Raw genomic sequence first — 16,986 nt, forward strand, 5'->3', positions numbered from 1 at the left:
CGTCTGCACGGTGAGGTTAGGGGAAGACACACAGCTGCCAACACACACGCACAGGGGCTTTGGGGGCCTGCTTTCCAAACCGCCCCTCCCCCCCCCGGGAGCCACCCCCTGGTAAATCCTCTTGTCTTGGGCGAGGGGAGCTGCAGGCCTAACCCGCACCTCGGAATCTGAAACCGCTTAAATTCCCGAAGTGTCCACTGGAGGGCACCACGACTCCACCTGTGACGCCCTGTGCGGCCGCCTGGCCCCCGGGATTCCTCTTCCTCTCCTCCAGCCTCCCCCCCCACACCTGACCTGCGTGCTCCTTGTACTCAACTCCTAAGAAGAAACTAGGTGGCGTGAATAAGAAAGCAATGCAGCATCTCCCTGTTCTCGAGCCCTTGGTCCCAGGGCAGCACACGCTCACACCAGCCAGTCATTCTTTCCCCTCAAAATGTATGTGACTGACAGGTGCAGGTGTGTTATCAGCGCAGGTGATTTCACAGTGCTGGACCCCTGTGAATGCTCCAGGAGAAGCCAAAGGGTTGAGTTGGCTCTAGGGTCATTATGCAAACATAAGGGACACCCGGGTGGCTCGGGGGTTGAGCACCTGCCTTGGGCTCAGGTCTTTTTTTTTTTTTTTTTTTTTTTTTTTAATTTTTTTATGATAGTCACAGAGAGAGAGAGGCAGAGACACAGGCAGAGGGAGAAGCAGGCTCCGTGCACCAGGATCTCCGGGTCTCCAGGATCGCGCCCTGGGCCAAAGGCAGGCACTAAACCGCTGCACCACCCAGGGATCCCAGGCTCAGGTCTTGATCCCGGAGTCCTGGGATCCAGGCCTGCATCAGGCTCCCTGCAGGGGAGCTCCTGCCTCTGTCTCTGCCTCTCTCTTTCTCTCTCTGTGTGTGTGTGTGTGTCTCATGAATAAGTAAATGAAATCTTTAAACAAAAAATTTTTTTGATCATAAAAGAGAAGTCAACATTGTCAGCAGGCCTACCTCATGACCACGCTGTTTCCTATCTAGACCTAGCTCTCCTCCTGGTCACCCCCACCTGCTTCCCCTCCTCCTTCTTACCTGACTCTTTGTCCCAGCACCAGCTGTTTCCTCTCCCCAAGGTTGTTATATCAAAAGTCAGGGGGCAGCCCGAGTGGCTCAGCGATTTAGCGCCACCTTCATCCCAGGGCCTGATCCTGGAGATCCTGGATCGAGTCCCATGTCGGGTTCCTTGCTTCTCCCTCTGCCTGTGTCTCTGCCTCTCTCTGTCTGTGTGTGTCTCTCATAAATAAATAAATAAAATCTCTTTAAAAAAAAAGTCAGGACTAATCTCTCATTAGCTCCCCCCCAAGGGAATGGGTGGCTTAATGGTATTTGCACAAGTATGTTATCTTAGAAAAAACGAAAATGAGCAAACTTTTGTGTTGAAAACATTTTTTTTAAGATTTTATTTATTTATTCATGAGAGACACGGAGAGAGAGAGAGAGAGGCAGAGACACAGGCAGAGGGAGAAGCAGGCTCCATGCAGGGAGCCCGACGTGGGACTCGATTCTGGGTCTCCAGGATCACGCCCTGGGCCGAAGGCAGGCGCTAAACTGCTGAGCCACCCTGGCTGCCCTTGTTGAAAAAATTTCTATGGCTGAGCCTCCACAATGAGACGTTACTTCTTCTTGTACAATTTGACAAAAATGGACATGTTTAAGCAGAAATGTATTCAAGCTTGGTGGCTCTCAGATCGAGGGCATGTTTTTAAGCCAGCTCAAAGGCTTGAGTTGGTCAAGTCCTACGTTTGCTATGGCCTAGCCATGTGGACTTGGGCAAGTGACTTCACCTCCATGCATCAGTTTCCTCTTCCTGTTGAAAGAGGAAGGTAAGAGCGCCCACCTACTCCACGTTGGTGGTGTGAAGATGACAAGAGTTGATGTCGTTCCTCGGGTGGTCACATGATCCCAGCTAGGCCAACGAGAGCTGTCCTTGGGGATTTAGGAGTAGTGAAGCAGGGAAAACTTATCTCTGTTCCTCTGACACCACTAAGCCGTGTGATATAAGGCCTGAGCTGCTTTTGGCCGTGTGGTTTCCTGCCATGGAAGTTTCCTGAAGTAGAAGCTATAATGAGAAAGGGTGAGAATATCCGAGTCCCTGAGTCTAGATCTACTCTTGTTCTCACTGGGAAAGAGTCAATGAGCAAGACTCACTGAGTGCCAGGCGCTATTATGAACGCCGTCCGAGTTCGGGTTCGGTAATCCCAATAACCTCAGAAGCTCCATGTTAGAGATGAGAAAACTTGCTCAAGGTCATGGAGTGCAAGAGCTGGGATTTCAGCCTGGGCAGCCGTTGCTCTGCGTGTGAGCCCAGTAACTCTTTTTTTTTCTTTTTTTTAAGATTTTATTTATTTATTCATGAGACACACACACACAGAGAGAGAGAGAGAGAGAGGCAGAGGGAGAAGCAGGCTTCATGCGGAGAGCCCAACGTGGGACTCGATCCTGCAACTCCAGGATCACGTCCTGGGCCAAAGGCAGGTGCTCAACCACTGAGCTACCCAGGCATCCCCAGCCCAGTAACCCTTTGTTATGGAGGACCATGGGGTGCATTGGGGGATGTCCAGCAGCACCCCTAGATGCTTAGCACACCTTCCTTCCGGTTGTGGCAACCCAAACTGTCTCTAGACATAGACAATTGCCCCGGATAAGAACCACTGCTGCCACTCCTACTGCCTCCCAAATTCTTTCTGAATTGCTACCATAGCGTCACCCAGGTCTTGTGTCAACCACAGCTTAGCGCCACCCCCCAATGCAAGTGTCAAACACAAGCAACCCGATTTCCCTCAAACCCTGGGTCACCCACAACACATGGCCACCTAGACCCCCTTGTTGTCTAAAACCTCATGTCACCCAACAGTCTGTGTCCCCAAAACTCCCTGTCACCAGTCCTGTCTCTGAGTTTGGTGGAACCCATGACCTAGTGCCCTCTGTCCTCAAGCAGAATTTCACTCCAGAGGTCTTCACAGAGACAAGGCACAAAATACGCATTGAGACAGAGACAAGGAGACGGGAACACACATGCAGAACACAAGGCAGGAAGAGGCAGAGACGCTCCCAGAGACCGAGGCCCTCCAGGAGGGCCAGAGCTGGTCATGCTAAATGGGTCACCAGGGGCCCACCAGAGCCCTTCCCCCCACCTCAGGATTAGAGCTGGGGGTGAGGAAGCTAGATTCTGGGGGTAAGGAGCTTAGACCCAGTGTGACAGCTAATCGCCCACATGAGACCTCTGTCTAGGTCACCAAGCCCTGAGCAGCCCCCGCCCCCACAGTCACTCCCTTGTCCCCCACCCCCCACCCTCAGGTACTCGAGTGACAAGATCTCACCCCTGAAACATCACAGCCCAGGAAGGCAGAGACAAGAGGTCAGAGCCTCCAGCCTCCCCTCCAGCTCTGCTACCAGAGTGCCAGGAGGGGGCAAGATCCACCAGCATCTGGAGCTTTGAGGAGGGCTGGGGGCTGCACACAGAGCTTGGGTTTCCCACTGGGTTGTCCCAGGCAGGACCTGGTGGGGTGCAGAGAAACATCTTTCTGAGTTGAGAGACCTGGTGGGGGGCAGATGGTTCCTCCTATTCCTGACCCCTCAGCCACAGGGCCCCCGAGGATAACCGAATGAAAGAATCAGGCCTAATAAAAGTCTTTAAAGCAGCCCCACCCACACACTGGCCTAGCCTGGTTGCCATGGTGATACCCCAGTTGCTCCAGAGGCGGCTGCCAGTCCTTGAAGTGGGGACAGTGGGGGCAGCGGATCTTCGAACTGTAGCGGGTTGGGGTGAGAGGTCAGTGCTCTCCGGGAACATTTCTGACCGTGGCTGGGGGCTGCGTGCCCAGGTTTGTCCCCATCCCTCCTCGCTCAGCTCAGGCCCCATCCCCACCCTCCGACCCCTCTTCCTCAGCTGCTCCCTGGAATGGGCTCTCTCAGAGGCCAAATCCACCTGTAGTTCATCAAGTGCAGTTGTGAGGGCTGACCAGTGGGCTCAGGTATGAGGCTTAGCTGAGGAGCCCAAGCATGTTGCCCCAGGGTAGGGGCTCAGAGAGGTTCTAGTGGAAAAGAGAGGGTGTGAAGGCTCAGCATAAAGGTTCTGGAAACAATCCAGGCAAGACCCAGGTGCAAGAGTTCAGGCTTGGGGCAAACATGTCCTAAATATGACAGGGGGCTTCCGTGGAGGCTCAGGGACATGGACCCAGATGTGAGGGCTCCAACAGGGCTCAGCGGAGGATCTGTACTGATGTCTCCCTTCCGTAGTAGCTTGTTACTAAAAATAATTGTTAAAGCACTAAACTTCAGATGAATCTTCTTGAATGTATAAATTAAAAGGGACTGGGATCCCTGGGGGGCTCAGTGGTTTAGCACCTGCCTTCCGCCCAGGCTGTGATCCTGGAGTCCTGGGATCGAGTCCCACACCGGGCTGCCTGCATGGAGCCTGCTTCTCCCTCTGCCTGTGTCTCTGCCTCTGTGTGTGTGTGTGTGTCTCTCATGAATAAATAAATAAAATCTTAAAAAAAAAGGGCATACATTATATATATATATATATATATATATATATATATATATATATATGTACACACAATGGAATATTATTCCTCCATAAAAAAGAATGAAATCTTGCCCTTTGCAACAACAGGGATAGAACTTCAGGGTATTATACTAAGTGAAATAAAGACAAATACCATATACTCTCACTCATACGTGCAATTTAGGAAACACAACAAATGAGCCTGAAGTGGGGTCGGGGAGAGAGAAATCCAGAAACAGATTCCTAACTCTATAGGGAAGGAACTGATGGGTACCAGAGGGGGAGGGATGGGGGCGGTGAAATAGGGGGTGCCCTGGTGATGAATGATTTGAAAATGATTTTGAAAAGATTCTTGTGCTTGTTGGTTTTTTAAAAAGGGACTTAAATTGAGTTCCATTCCTAGAGGCTCCCCCTTAACCTTTCTGAGGCCAAGTTTTCTTATCTGTAAAATAGGAAGAATAGTATCTGGCTCGTGGAGTCATTGTCGGGACCAAATGGAAAGTGAATGTAAAGTTCTTACAGAGTGTCCTCAATAAATAATCGTGTAAAAAAAAAAAAAAAGTGCGCTTAGAGACAGAAGAACCCAGGTGAAGCAAGAACACCGGGAATCATGCAGAACATTCTTCTGCTCATTCAGGGAGGCCGTAGGTGGGGGGGGAGAAGGGGTGCCCTGCAAGCGGGCGAGGGGTGCTGCCAACCACACCAGGAACATACTGGAAATCTGTAGCTGATGTGCTTTGTAATGTAAGCAGTCAAATGAGCTGGCTCGCCAAGAGCACACTAATTATAAAGGTCTAGGGCAAAAGAGGGGGCTGTTTAAAAAAAAAAATCGAAATACAATTGACATATAACATTGTGTACGTTTAAGGCAAATAACAAATTGATTTGCTATATTTATACTGCAAAGTGATTGCCATTAGGGCTTTAGCTAACCTCTTCCCGTCCTGTCATTAACATTTCTTCTAGCGCTGGGAACAATCACGGTCTAGTCGCTGAGCAATTTTAATGCTATAATACAATTTTGCAGTCTTTTTTTGTGTGTTTTCATAATACAACTCCAGGGGCACCTGGGGGGCTCCGTCAGTTAAGCGTCTGCCTTGTGGCTTTGGTTCGGGTCATGATCTCCTGGCTTGTGGGATGTGGGCCCTGAGCCCAGTGGGGCTCTGTGCTCAGCAGGCAGTCTGCTTGAGATGCTCCCTTCCTCCCTCTGCCCCTCCCCCTACTTATGCTCTCTGCACCCCCCCAAATAACTAAATAAATCTTAAAAAAAAAAAAAAAACTCCAGGGGATCCCTGGGTGGCTCAGTGGTTTAGCGCTTGCCTTTAGCTCAGGGCATGATCCTGGAGTCCTGGGATCAAGTCCCGCATCAGGCTTCCTGCATGGAGCCTGCTTCTCCTGCTTCTCCTGCTTCTCCCTCTGTCTGTGTCTCTGCCTGTCTCTCTCTCTCTGTCTCTGATGAACAAATAAGGTCTTTAAAAATAAATAAATAAATAAAACTCCAATTCAGTGGTTCTCAAACTTTTTTTTTTTTTTTATCTCAGGACCTCTTTGTACTTTGAAAAATAACTGAGGACCCCAAAAAGGTTTATTTAAGTGGGTTTTATCTATTGATATTCACTGTATTCAAAGTTAAAACTGAGAGACATTTAAAATACGTATTAATTCAAAATAACAATATCAGGACTCCTGGATGGCTTGATGGTTGAGCATCTGCCTTCGGCTCAGGTTGTGACCCTGGAGACCCCGCATCGAGTCCCGCATCGGGCTCCCTGCGTGGGGCCTGCTTTTCCCTCTGCCTGTGTCTCTGCCTCTCTCTCTCTGTGTCTCATGAATAAATCTTTTTAAAAACAAAACAAAATAACAATATCAATGTTCTGTTAACATGTTAACAGAAAAAATGTCTATGAAAAATAGCTATGCATTTTCCAAAACAAAAACTTTAGTGAGAACAGTGACATAATTTTACATTTTTGTAAGTGTCTTTAACGTCTGACTTGATAGAAGACTGCTGGATTTTTTTTTTTTTAATCAGGAGTTTTTTAGTTAAAATCCAGATTTTTAAAAATATTTTTATTTATTCGTGAGATACACAGAAAGAGAAGCAGAGACACAGGCAGAGGGAGAAGCAGGCTCCATGCAGGGAGCCCGATGCAGGACTTAATCCCACAACCCCAGGACCACACCCTGAGCCAAAGGCAGACGCCCCACCGCTGAGCCACCCAGGCATCCCAACTGCTGGATTCTTATATCTGTTTCTGCATTCAACCTGTTGCCATATGTGGGTTTGGCTGAAATATGTAAAGGAAATTCAGCCTCATAATGTATATAGTTGGAAAAGGGAAGCATTTGAATAGCCTTTTTGTTATGGATATTCTTCTTTGATACTACACCCAAACTCGACTGGTGTAGTTTCTTCTTCTTCTTCTTCTTCTTCTTTTTTTTTTTTTTTTAAGATTTTATTTATTTATTCATGAGAGACACAGAAAGAGAGAGAGGCAGAGACAGGGAGCCCAATGTGGGACTCGATCCCGATGTGGGACTCAATCCCGGGTCTCCAGGATCACACCCTGGGCTGAAGGCAGCGCTAAACCACTGAGCCACCTGGGCTGCCCAGGGACTGGTGTAGTTCTTAAAGGTTCTTTGCAGTGGGGAATCTGAAACTCTATTAATGAGCTTTTCTGTTACATGAAAACCCATCGGTCTGTCCCATACCTTGAATGGATCTTTTATCCATGCATGATTTTTTAACATCACAAACTGGTCACTTGGAAGATATTGGTTCACTGAGTTAGGCAGCTCTTCCAAATATTGACACATTTTATCATACAATACAAACAAGCAAACAGAAAACCTCCACACATTCATTGATGTCATAACCAACCTCGTCAAAATTGATTTCAAACTCACGGTAGCAGATAGATATTTTCCAAATTCTAATTTTCACTGGAAAGCTCTAAGTTTATCACTGGCGACAAGCTCTAAGAAGTTGTTTCCCTTAAAGTGACAGGCTCGTTTAGTTCACTTTGGAGAAAGTGTATGCCAAATACCCAAGTCTGAATAACTATTTTTTGTCATTTGTTCTTTTAAGTAAATCCAGTGAGAAAAGTGAGTTTCAGCTCATAAGTCAATTGCATAAGTGCTTTTCCCCAAGATAACTATCATACATCAGAATGCAGAAGATGTGGGATCCCTGGGTGGCTCAGCCGTTTAACACTTGCCTTTGGCCCAGGGTGTGATCCTGAGGTCCCAGGATTGAGTCCCACATTGGGCTCCCCACATGGAGCCTGCTTCTCCCTCTGCCTGTGTCTTTGTCTCTCTCTCCATGTCTCTCATGAATACATAAATAAAATCTTTAAAAAAAAAAAAAAAGAATGCAGAAGATGTGCTTTATGTATGCTTCCCATGTGTCACAAAAGTATTGAAAAGACATGTAAGGGTTGAAAGTTTAAAAAAATTAATAATTTTACTGCTTCATCAAGACATTTTTTTTCATCAAGACATTTTTAAAAGATTTTATTTATTAGAGAGAGAGCACAAGCAGGAGGAAGGGTAGAGGGAGAAGGAGAAGTAGGCTCCCCAAGAAGCAGGGAGTCAGATGCTAGACTCGATCCCAGGACCCTGGGATCATGACCTGAGCCAAAGGCAGATGCTTAACTGACTGAGCCACCCAGGTGCCCTCATCAAGACATTTTTAAGTGAAGTTGCCCCCTTTCTTTCCTTTTTCCTCTTTTTTTTTCCTGTGTATGTGTAGTGGCAGACAAAATACAAAGATGGTTGGAAGACACCCCCTGATTCCTACTTGGGCTCCAGGTTAGACCTGCCCACTGCTGCCCTTGCATCACTAACGTGAATATCAACGTAGTGAAAATGACAAATAATAATCGGTATTATTATGAAAATTGTTTTGGTCTTGTGGATCCCCCATAGGGGTCTTGGAGACCCCCAGAGGTCTTCGAACAACACCTTGAGAATCGGCACTTAAATTCGAATTAAAGAATTCAAGTAGCTGTATTCACTTTTCTTTTTAAATGACTTTTTTTTTTGAGATAACATTCAAAGGTTTGTAAAAGGCTCTCTCAAATATCTCGTGGAAAAAATGAAAGTCCATTCCATTTGTGGTACTATTTGCTTTACTTCCTCCAAAAAGGGGCGTGGAGAGGAATCAAAAGCGGGTTGGCCCATGGGAGTGCACCAGGCATGTGAAGTCATCCATCATGTGTGTCATGGTGAGCAGGACACAGTCCTGGGACTGCAAAAGCAGACAGTGCTGGGAACTCAGGGCCCTCTGTCACCTTCCCCCACACAGTCTCAGTAACCTAACCACACATGCCTCCACAACACACACACACACACACATGCACACACACACACATGCACACACACACACACACACACATACACGGGAGGACGAGCCACATGTTTTGCCATGGCTGATTTCACACAACATAAATGACAAGCCCGACCATGGTTATGCTCACACAATGCAATCAGCCACATCGAAGCCACACAAAATGTCCCAATAAGTCAATCACCCAACCTTATTGTTCTCAAAACCAATTCATGTTTTATATTCACAGTTGGAGAACTTCAATGGCCCTACACCCAATCGTGCTTACACTCAAACTGTGTAACTAAAAAACATCTCCGGTTGCCATGCAACTCTGTGTGGATACTGTTCACAAGGTGAGAGGGTAGGTTTGGGAGACAGGACAACGTGGGCTCAAGCTCAAGTTCAACCATTTACTGATTCTGTAAACTTGGGCGAATTATTTAACTTTCCTGAGCCTGAATTCTAGAAAATGAGGGCAATTGCCACCTTGTAAACTTGAGGTGAGGACGACACAAAATAACCAGACAAGTGACAGCAGCACCTGGTCTGGCCAGATGTGCCCCAGGGGAATCCAGCTGTAACTGCCGTGTATGGCTTTTGTCACCAGAGGGCACCAGGTCTCCAAGGTGTCCGTGGGGGGTGCAGGAAGAAACCAGGCCAGAAAGGTCGGGATGCCTGGGAACGATTCCTGAGGCAGGTGCAGACTGGGGAGGTGTGGGGGTGCGGCCAGGGATGCTCATGGGCCCTTACGGCCCCCAAGCCCCAGCCCCCAGCCCCCAGCCCCCAGCACCAGAATGTGCTGCCGGGTAAGACGGGCACCTCCTGGGAGGATCCTGGTGTCACCTAGGAAGGAGGATGAGCACTCACTGTATACCAGGCCCTCGTCACACATAAGTAACCCTCATAATATTATGATTGATCCTCACTACTACTAGTATCCTTTTTTTTTTTAAAGATTTTATTTATTTATTCATGAGAGACACAGAGAGAGAGAGAGAGGCAGAGACACAGGCAGAGGGAGAAGCAGGCTCCATGCACCGGGAGCCCGATGTGGGACTCAATCCCTGGTCTCCAGGATCACGCCCTGGGCCAAAGGCAGGCGCTAAACCGCTGAGCACCCCGGGCCGCCCACTACTAGTATTCTTGTTGAGGATATTCCAGAAACTGAAGGCCCAGCTTCCCCATATAGTAAGCTGGAGAGCTGGCTTCAGAATCTAGGTTCCTAACCACAGCTCTTCAATGGTCTCCCAGAGACCCCTCCCCTCCTCCTCCTGGGGCTCTTCCAGGACTCTCTGACCCCTGCCGTCTGTCCTGGAGCTCAGCCAGACTCAGCTGACCCTTTCCCCTCTTCCAGCCTCTCCCTGCCTGCTCCCTGGGCCTGCCCTGGTAAGAGGCTTATCAGGCATGTGGGGGGGACAGATAAGGCAAGGCCCCGAACACGGCTTTATCCGATCCTGCCATCCCCAGCTGCTGGGAGTTGGGGGAGCTGCCAGCAGATGGAACCCCACCCACCCAGGCAGCCGGACAGCACCCACACCCAGAGCCTTGTGTCCCTCCCTGCCATGTCATAGCTCCCTGTGATGTCATCATTTGCAGTGACATCATTGCTCCGTCCCTCCTTCAAGTCTAAGGGGGCCAATGAGATGCAAGTTGGGGAAGCAGAGTCCGACAAGAGTCCTAGCCAGGCTCCAGGTCAGCACGGTGTGTTGGGCTGGTCTGGGAAGAGAGGGTGGTGTCCCGGGATCCTCCTGAGGGTGGGTGGCTATTTTTGGCATTGGCTGCTTCACTTATAGCCACCCTTCTTCCTGCCTTTTCGATCCAGACAGGCTCTGGGTCCAGCAGGGGCGGGAGCAGTGGTGGCAATCTCTAGGCCCACTGCAGGGTGGCTCTGGGTATCACCTCTAGCTCTCCACCAGCACCCTGCTCCCCACAGGGAGGCCTGCTCGTGGGGCACAGGGGCCTTGCATCACTTCCCTTGGGCAGCAGCGAAGCAGGGAGGGACCGTAACGGATGGCCAGACAGACAGACATAGCCAGCCCCTGTTCTGAGAGTCACCTGCTGACACAATTTATGTTCACAGCCTCTCACCAACACTATGACATGCCGACAGCCGTCGCATCTCACAGCTCTGCCCTCGGCCACATGGGCCACAGATGGTGACCCACACCAACACACTGGCACAAGCACATCGTCATACATCCCATATCGAGAGCAGGGACCCCTTTTCTCTCATGACTCTATTCCTAGAGATTATTAGCCAGTTCCCAGAGGATGCACACTCCTATGTGGTGAGTAAATGGACGCTGGATTATATAGGCCCTGTGACTGGGAAAGCCATCCCTCCTGCTGACCCTCTTGACCTCTCCAGACCCAAGATGGGGGCATCAGGGAAGCAGTACTGCTGTTTCCACCACCACCGATGGTCCCAACTTCAGTGACAGCCACTCTCCAGGTTATACCAGTCTCTGGAGGGCCCTGGGCCGTGTAGGCCCACTGCTCCTCCCCTTTGGGTGTGTTCCGGTGGGTTAGGACATTGGCGCTCAAAATTGGATATTAGGAATGTTGGGTGGTCTAGATGTTGGGTACCCTGGGCATGAGACCCCCTGGGTATTGGACCCCCGAGGCTCTGGGAATTGAGAACTCTGAGTTTGGGTTTTCTATGGTGTTGGGAGCTCCGGCACCCTTGGCACTGGGGATTCTGAATTTGGGGAGCTCTATGGTGTTTGAGAATCGGAGCTTTTCATGCTCTGAACGTTGGGGCTACCCCCCAGACAGGGCCAAAGCCAACGTTTCCAATCTATAGGCCTAATTTCACCCAGAGCTGCTAGGATCCAGCCTGGCACCCTGCTCTGAGCCCATGATTGGCTCGTACTGCCCCCATGGACCAGGGCCAGAGGCAGCACAACAGAACAGTCTGAGGGACACATGGAACCCCACAGACATGGATTCCCCCTGGATCGGGAACCAATTTGGAGATGCCAGGCACCGACCACTGGGCTCCAAGTTCAAGGGAGAAAGAATCTGAGAGCAGAGCCCATGCGGGCCACTCCCAGTAATCCTGCCTCTGAGGCTGGGACTCCAAGGAGGTGGAGGCCAATGGTCGTGCCAGGCTGCAGCTCAAAAGTGTCCACCCTCCCCCGACGTCTCAGCAGGGCCCCTCTGCACCCCTCCACCAACTCCCCAATGCCACCAGCTCCTCCAGTGCCCTTCAGAAGTGGCCCAAGTGTGGCCTTATTCCTGTTGCCGCACACATACACCTAAGCCAACTCTGTGTGTCCCAACAGAGGCCTTGATCCTGCGGGCTGACGACAACAAAGGAGGAAACCAGCCAGCACTGGGGGATCTGACGCTGGGTGCAGCCCTCCCAGGAAATGGCACAATAACTGGAGGCTTGGGAGACACACCTTAGCCCACAGTGGGTGGGGCCCTCCGCTGCCTGCCCTCTTGCCGCCCTGGCCCCAGAAGAAGCAGGTCAGCAGGTCCTCTGACCCCTTCGGTCCTCCTGTCTGTCCCAGGCCTGATTCCCCACTCTCCTGACAGCGGCCCAGGCTTAGCCATGCTCTTCCCACTCTGTGGGCCAGCTGCCCCGGGCCAGGAGCTCACAGCCAGGGACAAGGCCATCCCAGTTTCTGACCTGGGCTCGGCCCAGACCTGCCTCCCTTGGGGCCTCATTCTAGTTGGAAAAAAAAAAAAAAGCCAAAAAAAAAAAAAAAAAAAAAAACACACCAACAATAGCCGCTCTCCTCCCTGTCTCACAGAGCTGTTTTTTTTTGTTTTTTTTTTTTTTTTTTTTTTTTTTTTTTTTAGCTGGCTTTTCAAACCAAAATCTTTCTCAAGTTTCTCCTCCGGATTCAACTCACTGTATAGCTGCCTGAAGTCCTTTCTAGATCAAGGCGGGTAAAATGCACACATCCATGAATCTCTCTACATGTGTACAAATATATTTTGTGTTTTCTGTCCAGCAAAACCCTCAAGAGCAAATTTCCAACTTCCCCAAACACCCCAGGGAAAATCTTTTCTCCCCAACCCATGGACTAAGGTGATGACTGCCTCCTTGCCTTGGATTCATGCCAAACTATCTTCCTGATAAGGCCTCAGAGAGCTAAACCCTGAGCACCCCACCCTCCCCTGCCCCCAGCCCCCAGGGCCTCAGGGCCTCCTGGGCATCTGGCTCTGAGTATCCCGACCTCCCTTCACATGGATGCCTTAGTGTGAGGTAGGAAGTCCCGGTTTCCTTGGGCCACAATAATAGGCTTGGGCTTCTCTTCCTGTGCCCCTTTACCCTCTGTCTATTGCTTCAAGAGAGAAGGAGGCCATCGTCCTGCCCTCTCACACACTTCCTTGTCCCCACTCCCTACCTGGGGGCCTTTTCTTTCTTTCTTTTTTTTTTTTAAGATTTTATTTATTTATTTATTTATTTATTTATTTATTTATTCATGAGAGAGAGGCAGAGGGAGAAGCAGGCTCCCAGCAGGGAGCCCGATGCAGGACTGGATCCCAGGACCCCAGGATCACGACCGGAGCCAAAGGCAGATGCTCAACCACTGAGCCACCCAGGTGCCGCTCGTCCCCGGAGTTGGGGACACCCCCACACTGCTACACAGAGCTGCTGCAGTGTGCCTACAGACACTTCTCCAGAAACACAGATCCACCTGCACAAATCCACAGGGGCAGGGGCATGACGACTCAAGTGTCAAGAGTAGAGGCGCACTCAAGCGCACACACGCACAAGACACCTGCGATTCGTTCATGGGAGAGTATAACTCCCAAACATGCTATACCTGCTAGGTTTGGGAACAAAGTAAAAATGCAAATAATCTTGTGATGAGATAGTCTTTCCAGATCTAATCAGGTCTCCCAATGTAAATAGGTTGTAAGTTCCGAGCCTAGGGCCCTGGGGAAAGTCTGTGAAATGGGCTGTGTGCGGCCTGAGAGCGTTCCTGTGGTCAGGAAATGTCTGTGCCTGATACCTATTATCTTGCTCAGTGCCTCTGATTGTAAATTAATAAAGTGGAATCTCACTTGTGTGACTTTGGCGTGTGTGCATCAGCTTCTTGGAGGCTGACTGTCCCCAGGGAATAAAGCCAGTCTCCTGACCAGACAACAGTGAGGAATCGAGTCCAGGTACAGAGGGGGTACTATGTCTCCGGGCTGGGCCCCTTCCAGGCAGATGCCTCACTCAGGCTGGGCCAATACCCGTTTCTCTGACAGCCAGTACCAACTAGTGGCTCTTGCTACACTACGTAAGCAAACTCTGCGCCAACTGCCAGGCATTGCTGTCCAGGGAGACGCCTGGAACAACGTGTCTTAGCTCATCCTCTCCATTTCACAGGGGAGGAAACTGAGGCTCAGCACACTGCTTTTGGCAAAGTCTCCTTTATCTAGTATTGGAACCCAGGTCTGTCCCCTCAGGGAGGGAATAAGGGACCCAGGTTGGTGTCTGCAGCCCAGGAACACAGCAGCAGAGTAGGGCTGCCCAAATCAGCGGTCCAAGGAGCGTCCCTGGAGGAAGGACTACCCCCTAGACCTCCAGTTCCAAGGATCAGGACCGGGGCCTTACCCAGCTGTGCCCAGAGTCCCTAGAGGCACCGCTCCAAAGGGAATGGAATTTGCTCTGGCTTCTCCCCGGGGGCAACGCAGGCGCAGAAGCCCAGGGGCCTGGAGGGCCAGCTCCAGCCCCAGCCCCCCGAAGTGCCCCAGGTCTTCTGGCTTCACTCCAGCCTAGTCCGAAGTGGGCAAGGACAACTGCTTCCTCCAAGGGCCCCAGGCGGCGGGCAGCAAGGCCAGGGCGAAGAAGGGGGTTTCCTTTGCGGAGCCCACTCCCAGGGGTTCCTGGGGATCAATCATCCGAAAGCTGGAGAGCCTTGTAATTTTATTCCCTGGGAGGAGGAGCCTGAGAAGTCGGCCAGTGGGGTGGGGATGAAACGGGGAAGGGGGGGGGAGAGCAGCCAGGGGAGCCGTTCAGGGAGGGGAGGGACTTGGCTGGGTCTCCCAAGCCTTCTCCACTCTCCAAACTTTCACCAAACTCTTGGCCCCCGCCTCCCCGAAACCAAAACACAACAAGCTCCGGAGGAGCCTCGAGCGGCGCGGCGGGGCGGGCGGACTCGCGGCGGCTCTGAGCCTCGGGAGGCTGATGCAACTTTCCCTTTAAGAAAGCCACCTGGGCGCACCGCGGTGCGGACCCAGCGCCCGGCCGGGGGCTGCAGCATGGTAAGGGGCTCGGGGAGGGCCGCGCCGAGCCCGCGCCGCTGTCCGTCCTGCCGTCCGCCTGGGTTCGGTGGCTCCGCGGGGCTAAGCCCCGGGAGCAGCGGGCAGCAGTGCGTGTGCGTGTGTCTGTGTGTGCGATCGCGCTTGCAGGCGGGCATCCGTGGGGGAGAGTGTGGGCGCACGCACGAGGGTGTCTGTCTCGCCGCAGAGATCGGGGTAGGTGCGCGCGTCTGGGTGTCACCGCTGTCACCAAGGAGCTCCAGCGGGCGAGACCGGGGGGGGGGCGCGCTCCCGAAGCGGGGGGGCGCTGCGTGCCGACGCCGGGGCGGTCGGGGGCGGCGGGCGCGGGGCTGTGCGGGCAGCGCGGGAGCCGAGCCGCCCCGGTCCGTCTGGGGCGCCAGCGGGTCTGCGCGCCGGGGGCCTGCGGCCGGCTCTGCGCCCCCTGCGGGCTCCCGCTCCGCCCGTCCGCGCCCCGCAGGCCCCGCCGCCGATCTGGCCCCTCCGGCCGGCCTGCCTCCCTTCCCGCCCGCCCACCCGCCCGCCGGGTCCGGGTTCCCGCGCGCCCGCGGGTGCCGGGGAGCCGCGCAGGGGTCCCGGCGCCTCGGGATCTCTGTCCGCGCCCCCCCCGCGACCCCCGCGTTGGGCAGGGGCTGCGGCCGTGGAGTTCCTTGGGGGCGGCTACTCCGGGGAAAATCCGCGCCCTCCCTGCCCAGCCTCCACTCGGGCGCGTGCGGGGCGGGCCCGGGCGGCCACAGGTGAGGCCGGGGGCCCGCAGCCGGGCGCGCACCCCCAGCCGGCGCCCCGCACCCCGCAGCCGCGGCGGGCGCTGGAAGGCGGCGGGGCCCGCGCGGGCCGGGAGGGGGCTGGCGGGGCGGGCCGGGAGGGGCCGGAGCCGGCCTGGGGGCGGGGCGAGGGGGCGGGGACCTCGGCGCCCGGTACTTTTCCACCGCTGGGGCCGGGGGCGGGGCCGCCGCCTCCACACCAGCTGAGAGGCCCACACGTGGCGGCTGATGTAACACCGCCCCCAACACCTCGCACCTCGATTAAAGCGGGCGCACCCCGCTTCGAGGAACCGGGGTGCGACGGGCGGCGCCGCAGCTCCAAAGGCGACCGCGCCCCTGCCGGCCGGCCGGGGGCCTCCTCGCGGTCCGCCGGCTGCTTCTTAAAGGAGCCGCGCCCCCTTTCGGGCCTGCTCCCCGCAGGCCACGCCCCCTCGCCGCTCACTCTTAAAGGAGCCGCGTCCCCGGCTCTGACAGCTCCAAGCACAAAGCACGGCTCTATTTCTATGCTGGAACAAGCTTGAGGCTGCGGTTGCTAGAAGATAAAGGCTGGGGTGGAAGTGGGGGACCCGGGGGGGGGGGGCCGGGGAGTGGAAAAGGAAAGAAGGACGTGAGAAGTCCAGAGTGAGGGTGCATCGGAAGGTTGGAGAATAGTGGGTGAGGGAACTGGTTCTAGGAAGGGACCAATGGGCGGCACTGAGCATGCCCGAGTGTTTCCAAGGACCGCAGAGAAAACGCCCCCTTACTCGGCCTACACTGCGACTGCGGCGGTGCCCGCTCAGTGCCAGCCCCGGGGACAGAGAAGAATCACACGTTTGCCCTGGAAGAGCTCTCCAGGGCGTGGGGAGCCAGATCTGGGCACCGATGACCATGCCGCAACACTGTATGTGACGGGCGTGTTAATCAGATGTACTCAGCGTGCTTTGGGGGTACGGGGGAAAGGTGACAGCAATTGGAGGAGGAAGGTAGGCTTCTTGAAGAGAATGCCATTGGGACGTGGCATTGAAGCTGGGTAGGATATGTACAGATGGAAATGGGGGCAAGGATGCTCAAGGAAGAGGGAGCCTCCTGCACAAACGCGGAGGCAAGAAGCCCTGGGAATGCTGGAGAGTCCCGCATGGCCACAGGTGGCTGCAG

General features: G+C 53.1%; 1 protein-coding gene and 1 long non-coding RNA gene across 6 annotated transcripts in view; both read left to right on the top strand.

Moving 5' to 3' along the window:
* Positions 1-3,715: 3,715 nt before the first annotated feature.
* On the top strand, positions 3,716-13,885 carry LOC144281564 (uncharacterized). Its single transcript, XR_013350026.1, has 6 exons — positions 3,716-3,795; positions 9,111-9,216; positions 10,460-10,555; positions 10,944-11,151; positions 12,148-12,334; positions 12,671-13,885. It is a non-coding gene; the product is annotated as an uncharacterized LOC144281564 (long non-coding RNA).
* Positions 13,886-14,835: 950 nt separating this feature from the next.
* Positions 14,836-16,986, top strand: part of SLC6A9 (solute carrier family 6 member 9) — a 32,466-nt gene continuing 30,315 nt past the window's right edge. For 2 of the 5 annotated variants that reach the window (XM_077845311.1, XM_077845317.1), the window contains exon 1: positions 14,836-15,073. The gene's annotated coding sequence lies outside the window, so the exon portion shown is untranslated. Of the gene's footprint in view, positions 15,074-15,266; positions 15,287-16,578; positions 16,815-16,986 lie in introns of those variants that run through there. The other 3 variants (XM_077845314.1, XM_077845313.1, XM_077845312.1) reach the window with 3 other exon arrangements.

This window comes from Canis aureus, chromosome 13 (assembly GCF_053574225.1).
Source record: "Canis aureus isolate CA01 chromosome 13, VMU_Caureus_v.1.0, whole genome shotgun sequence".
NCBI lineage: Eukaryota > Metazoa > Chordata > Mammalia > Carnivora > Canidae > Canis > Canis aureus.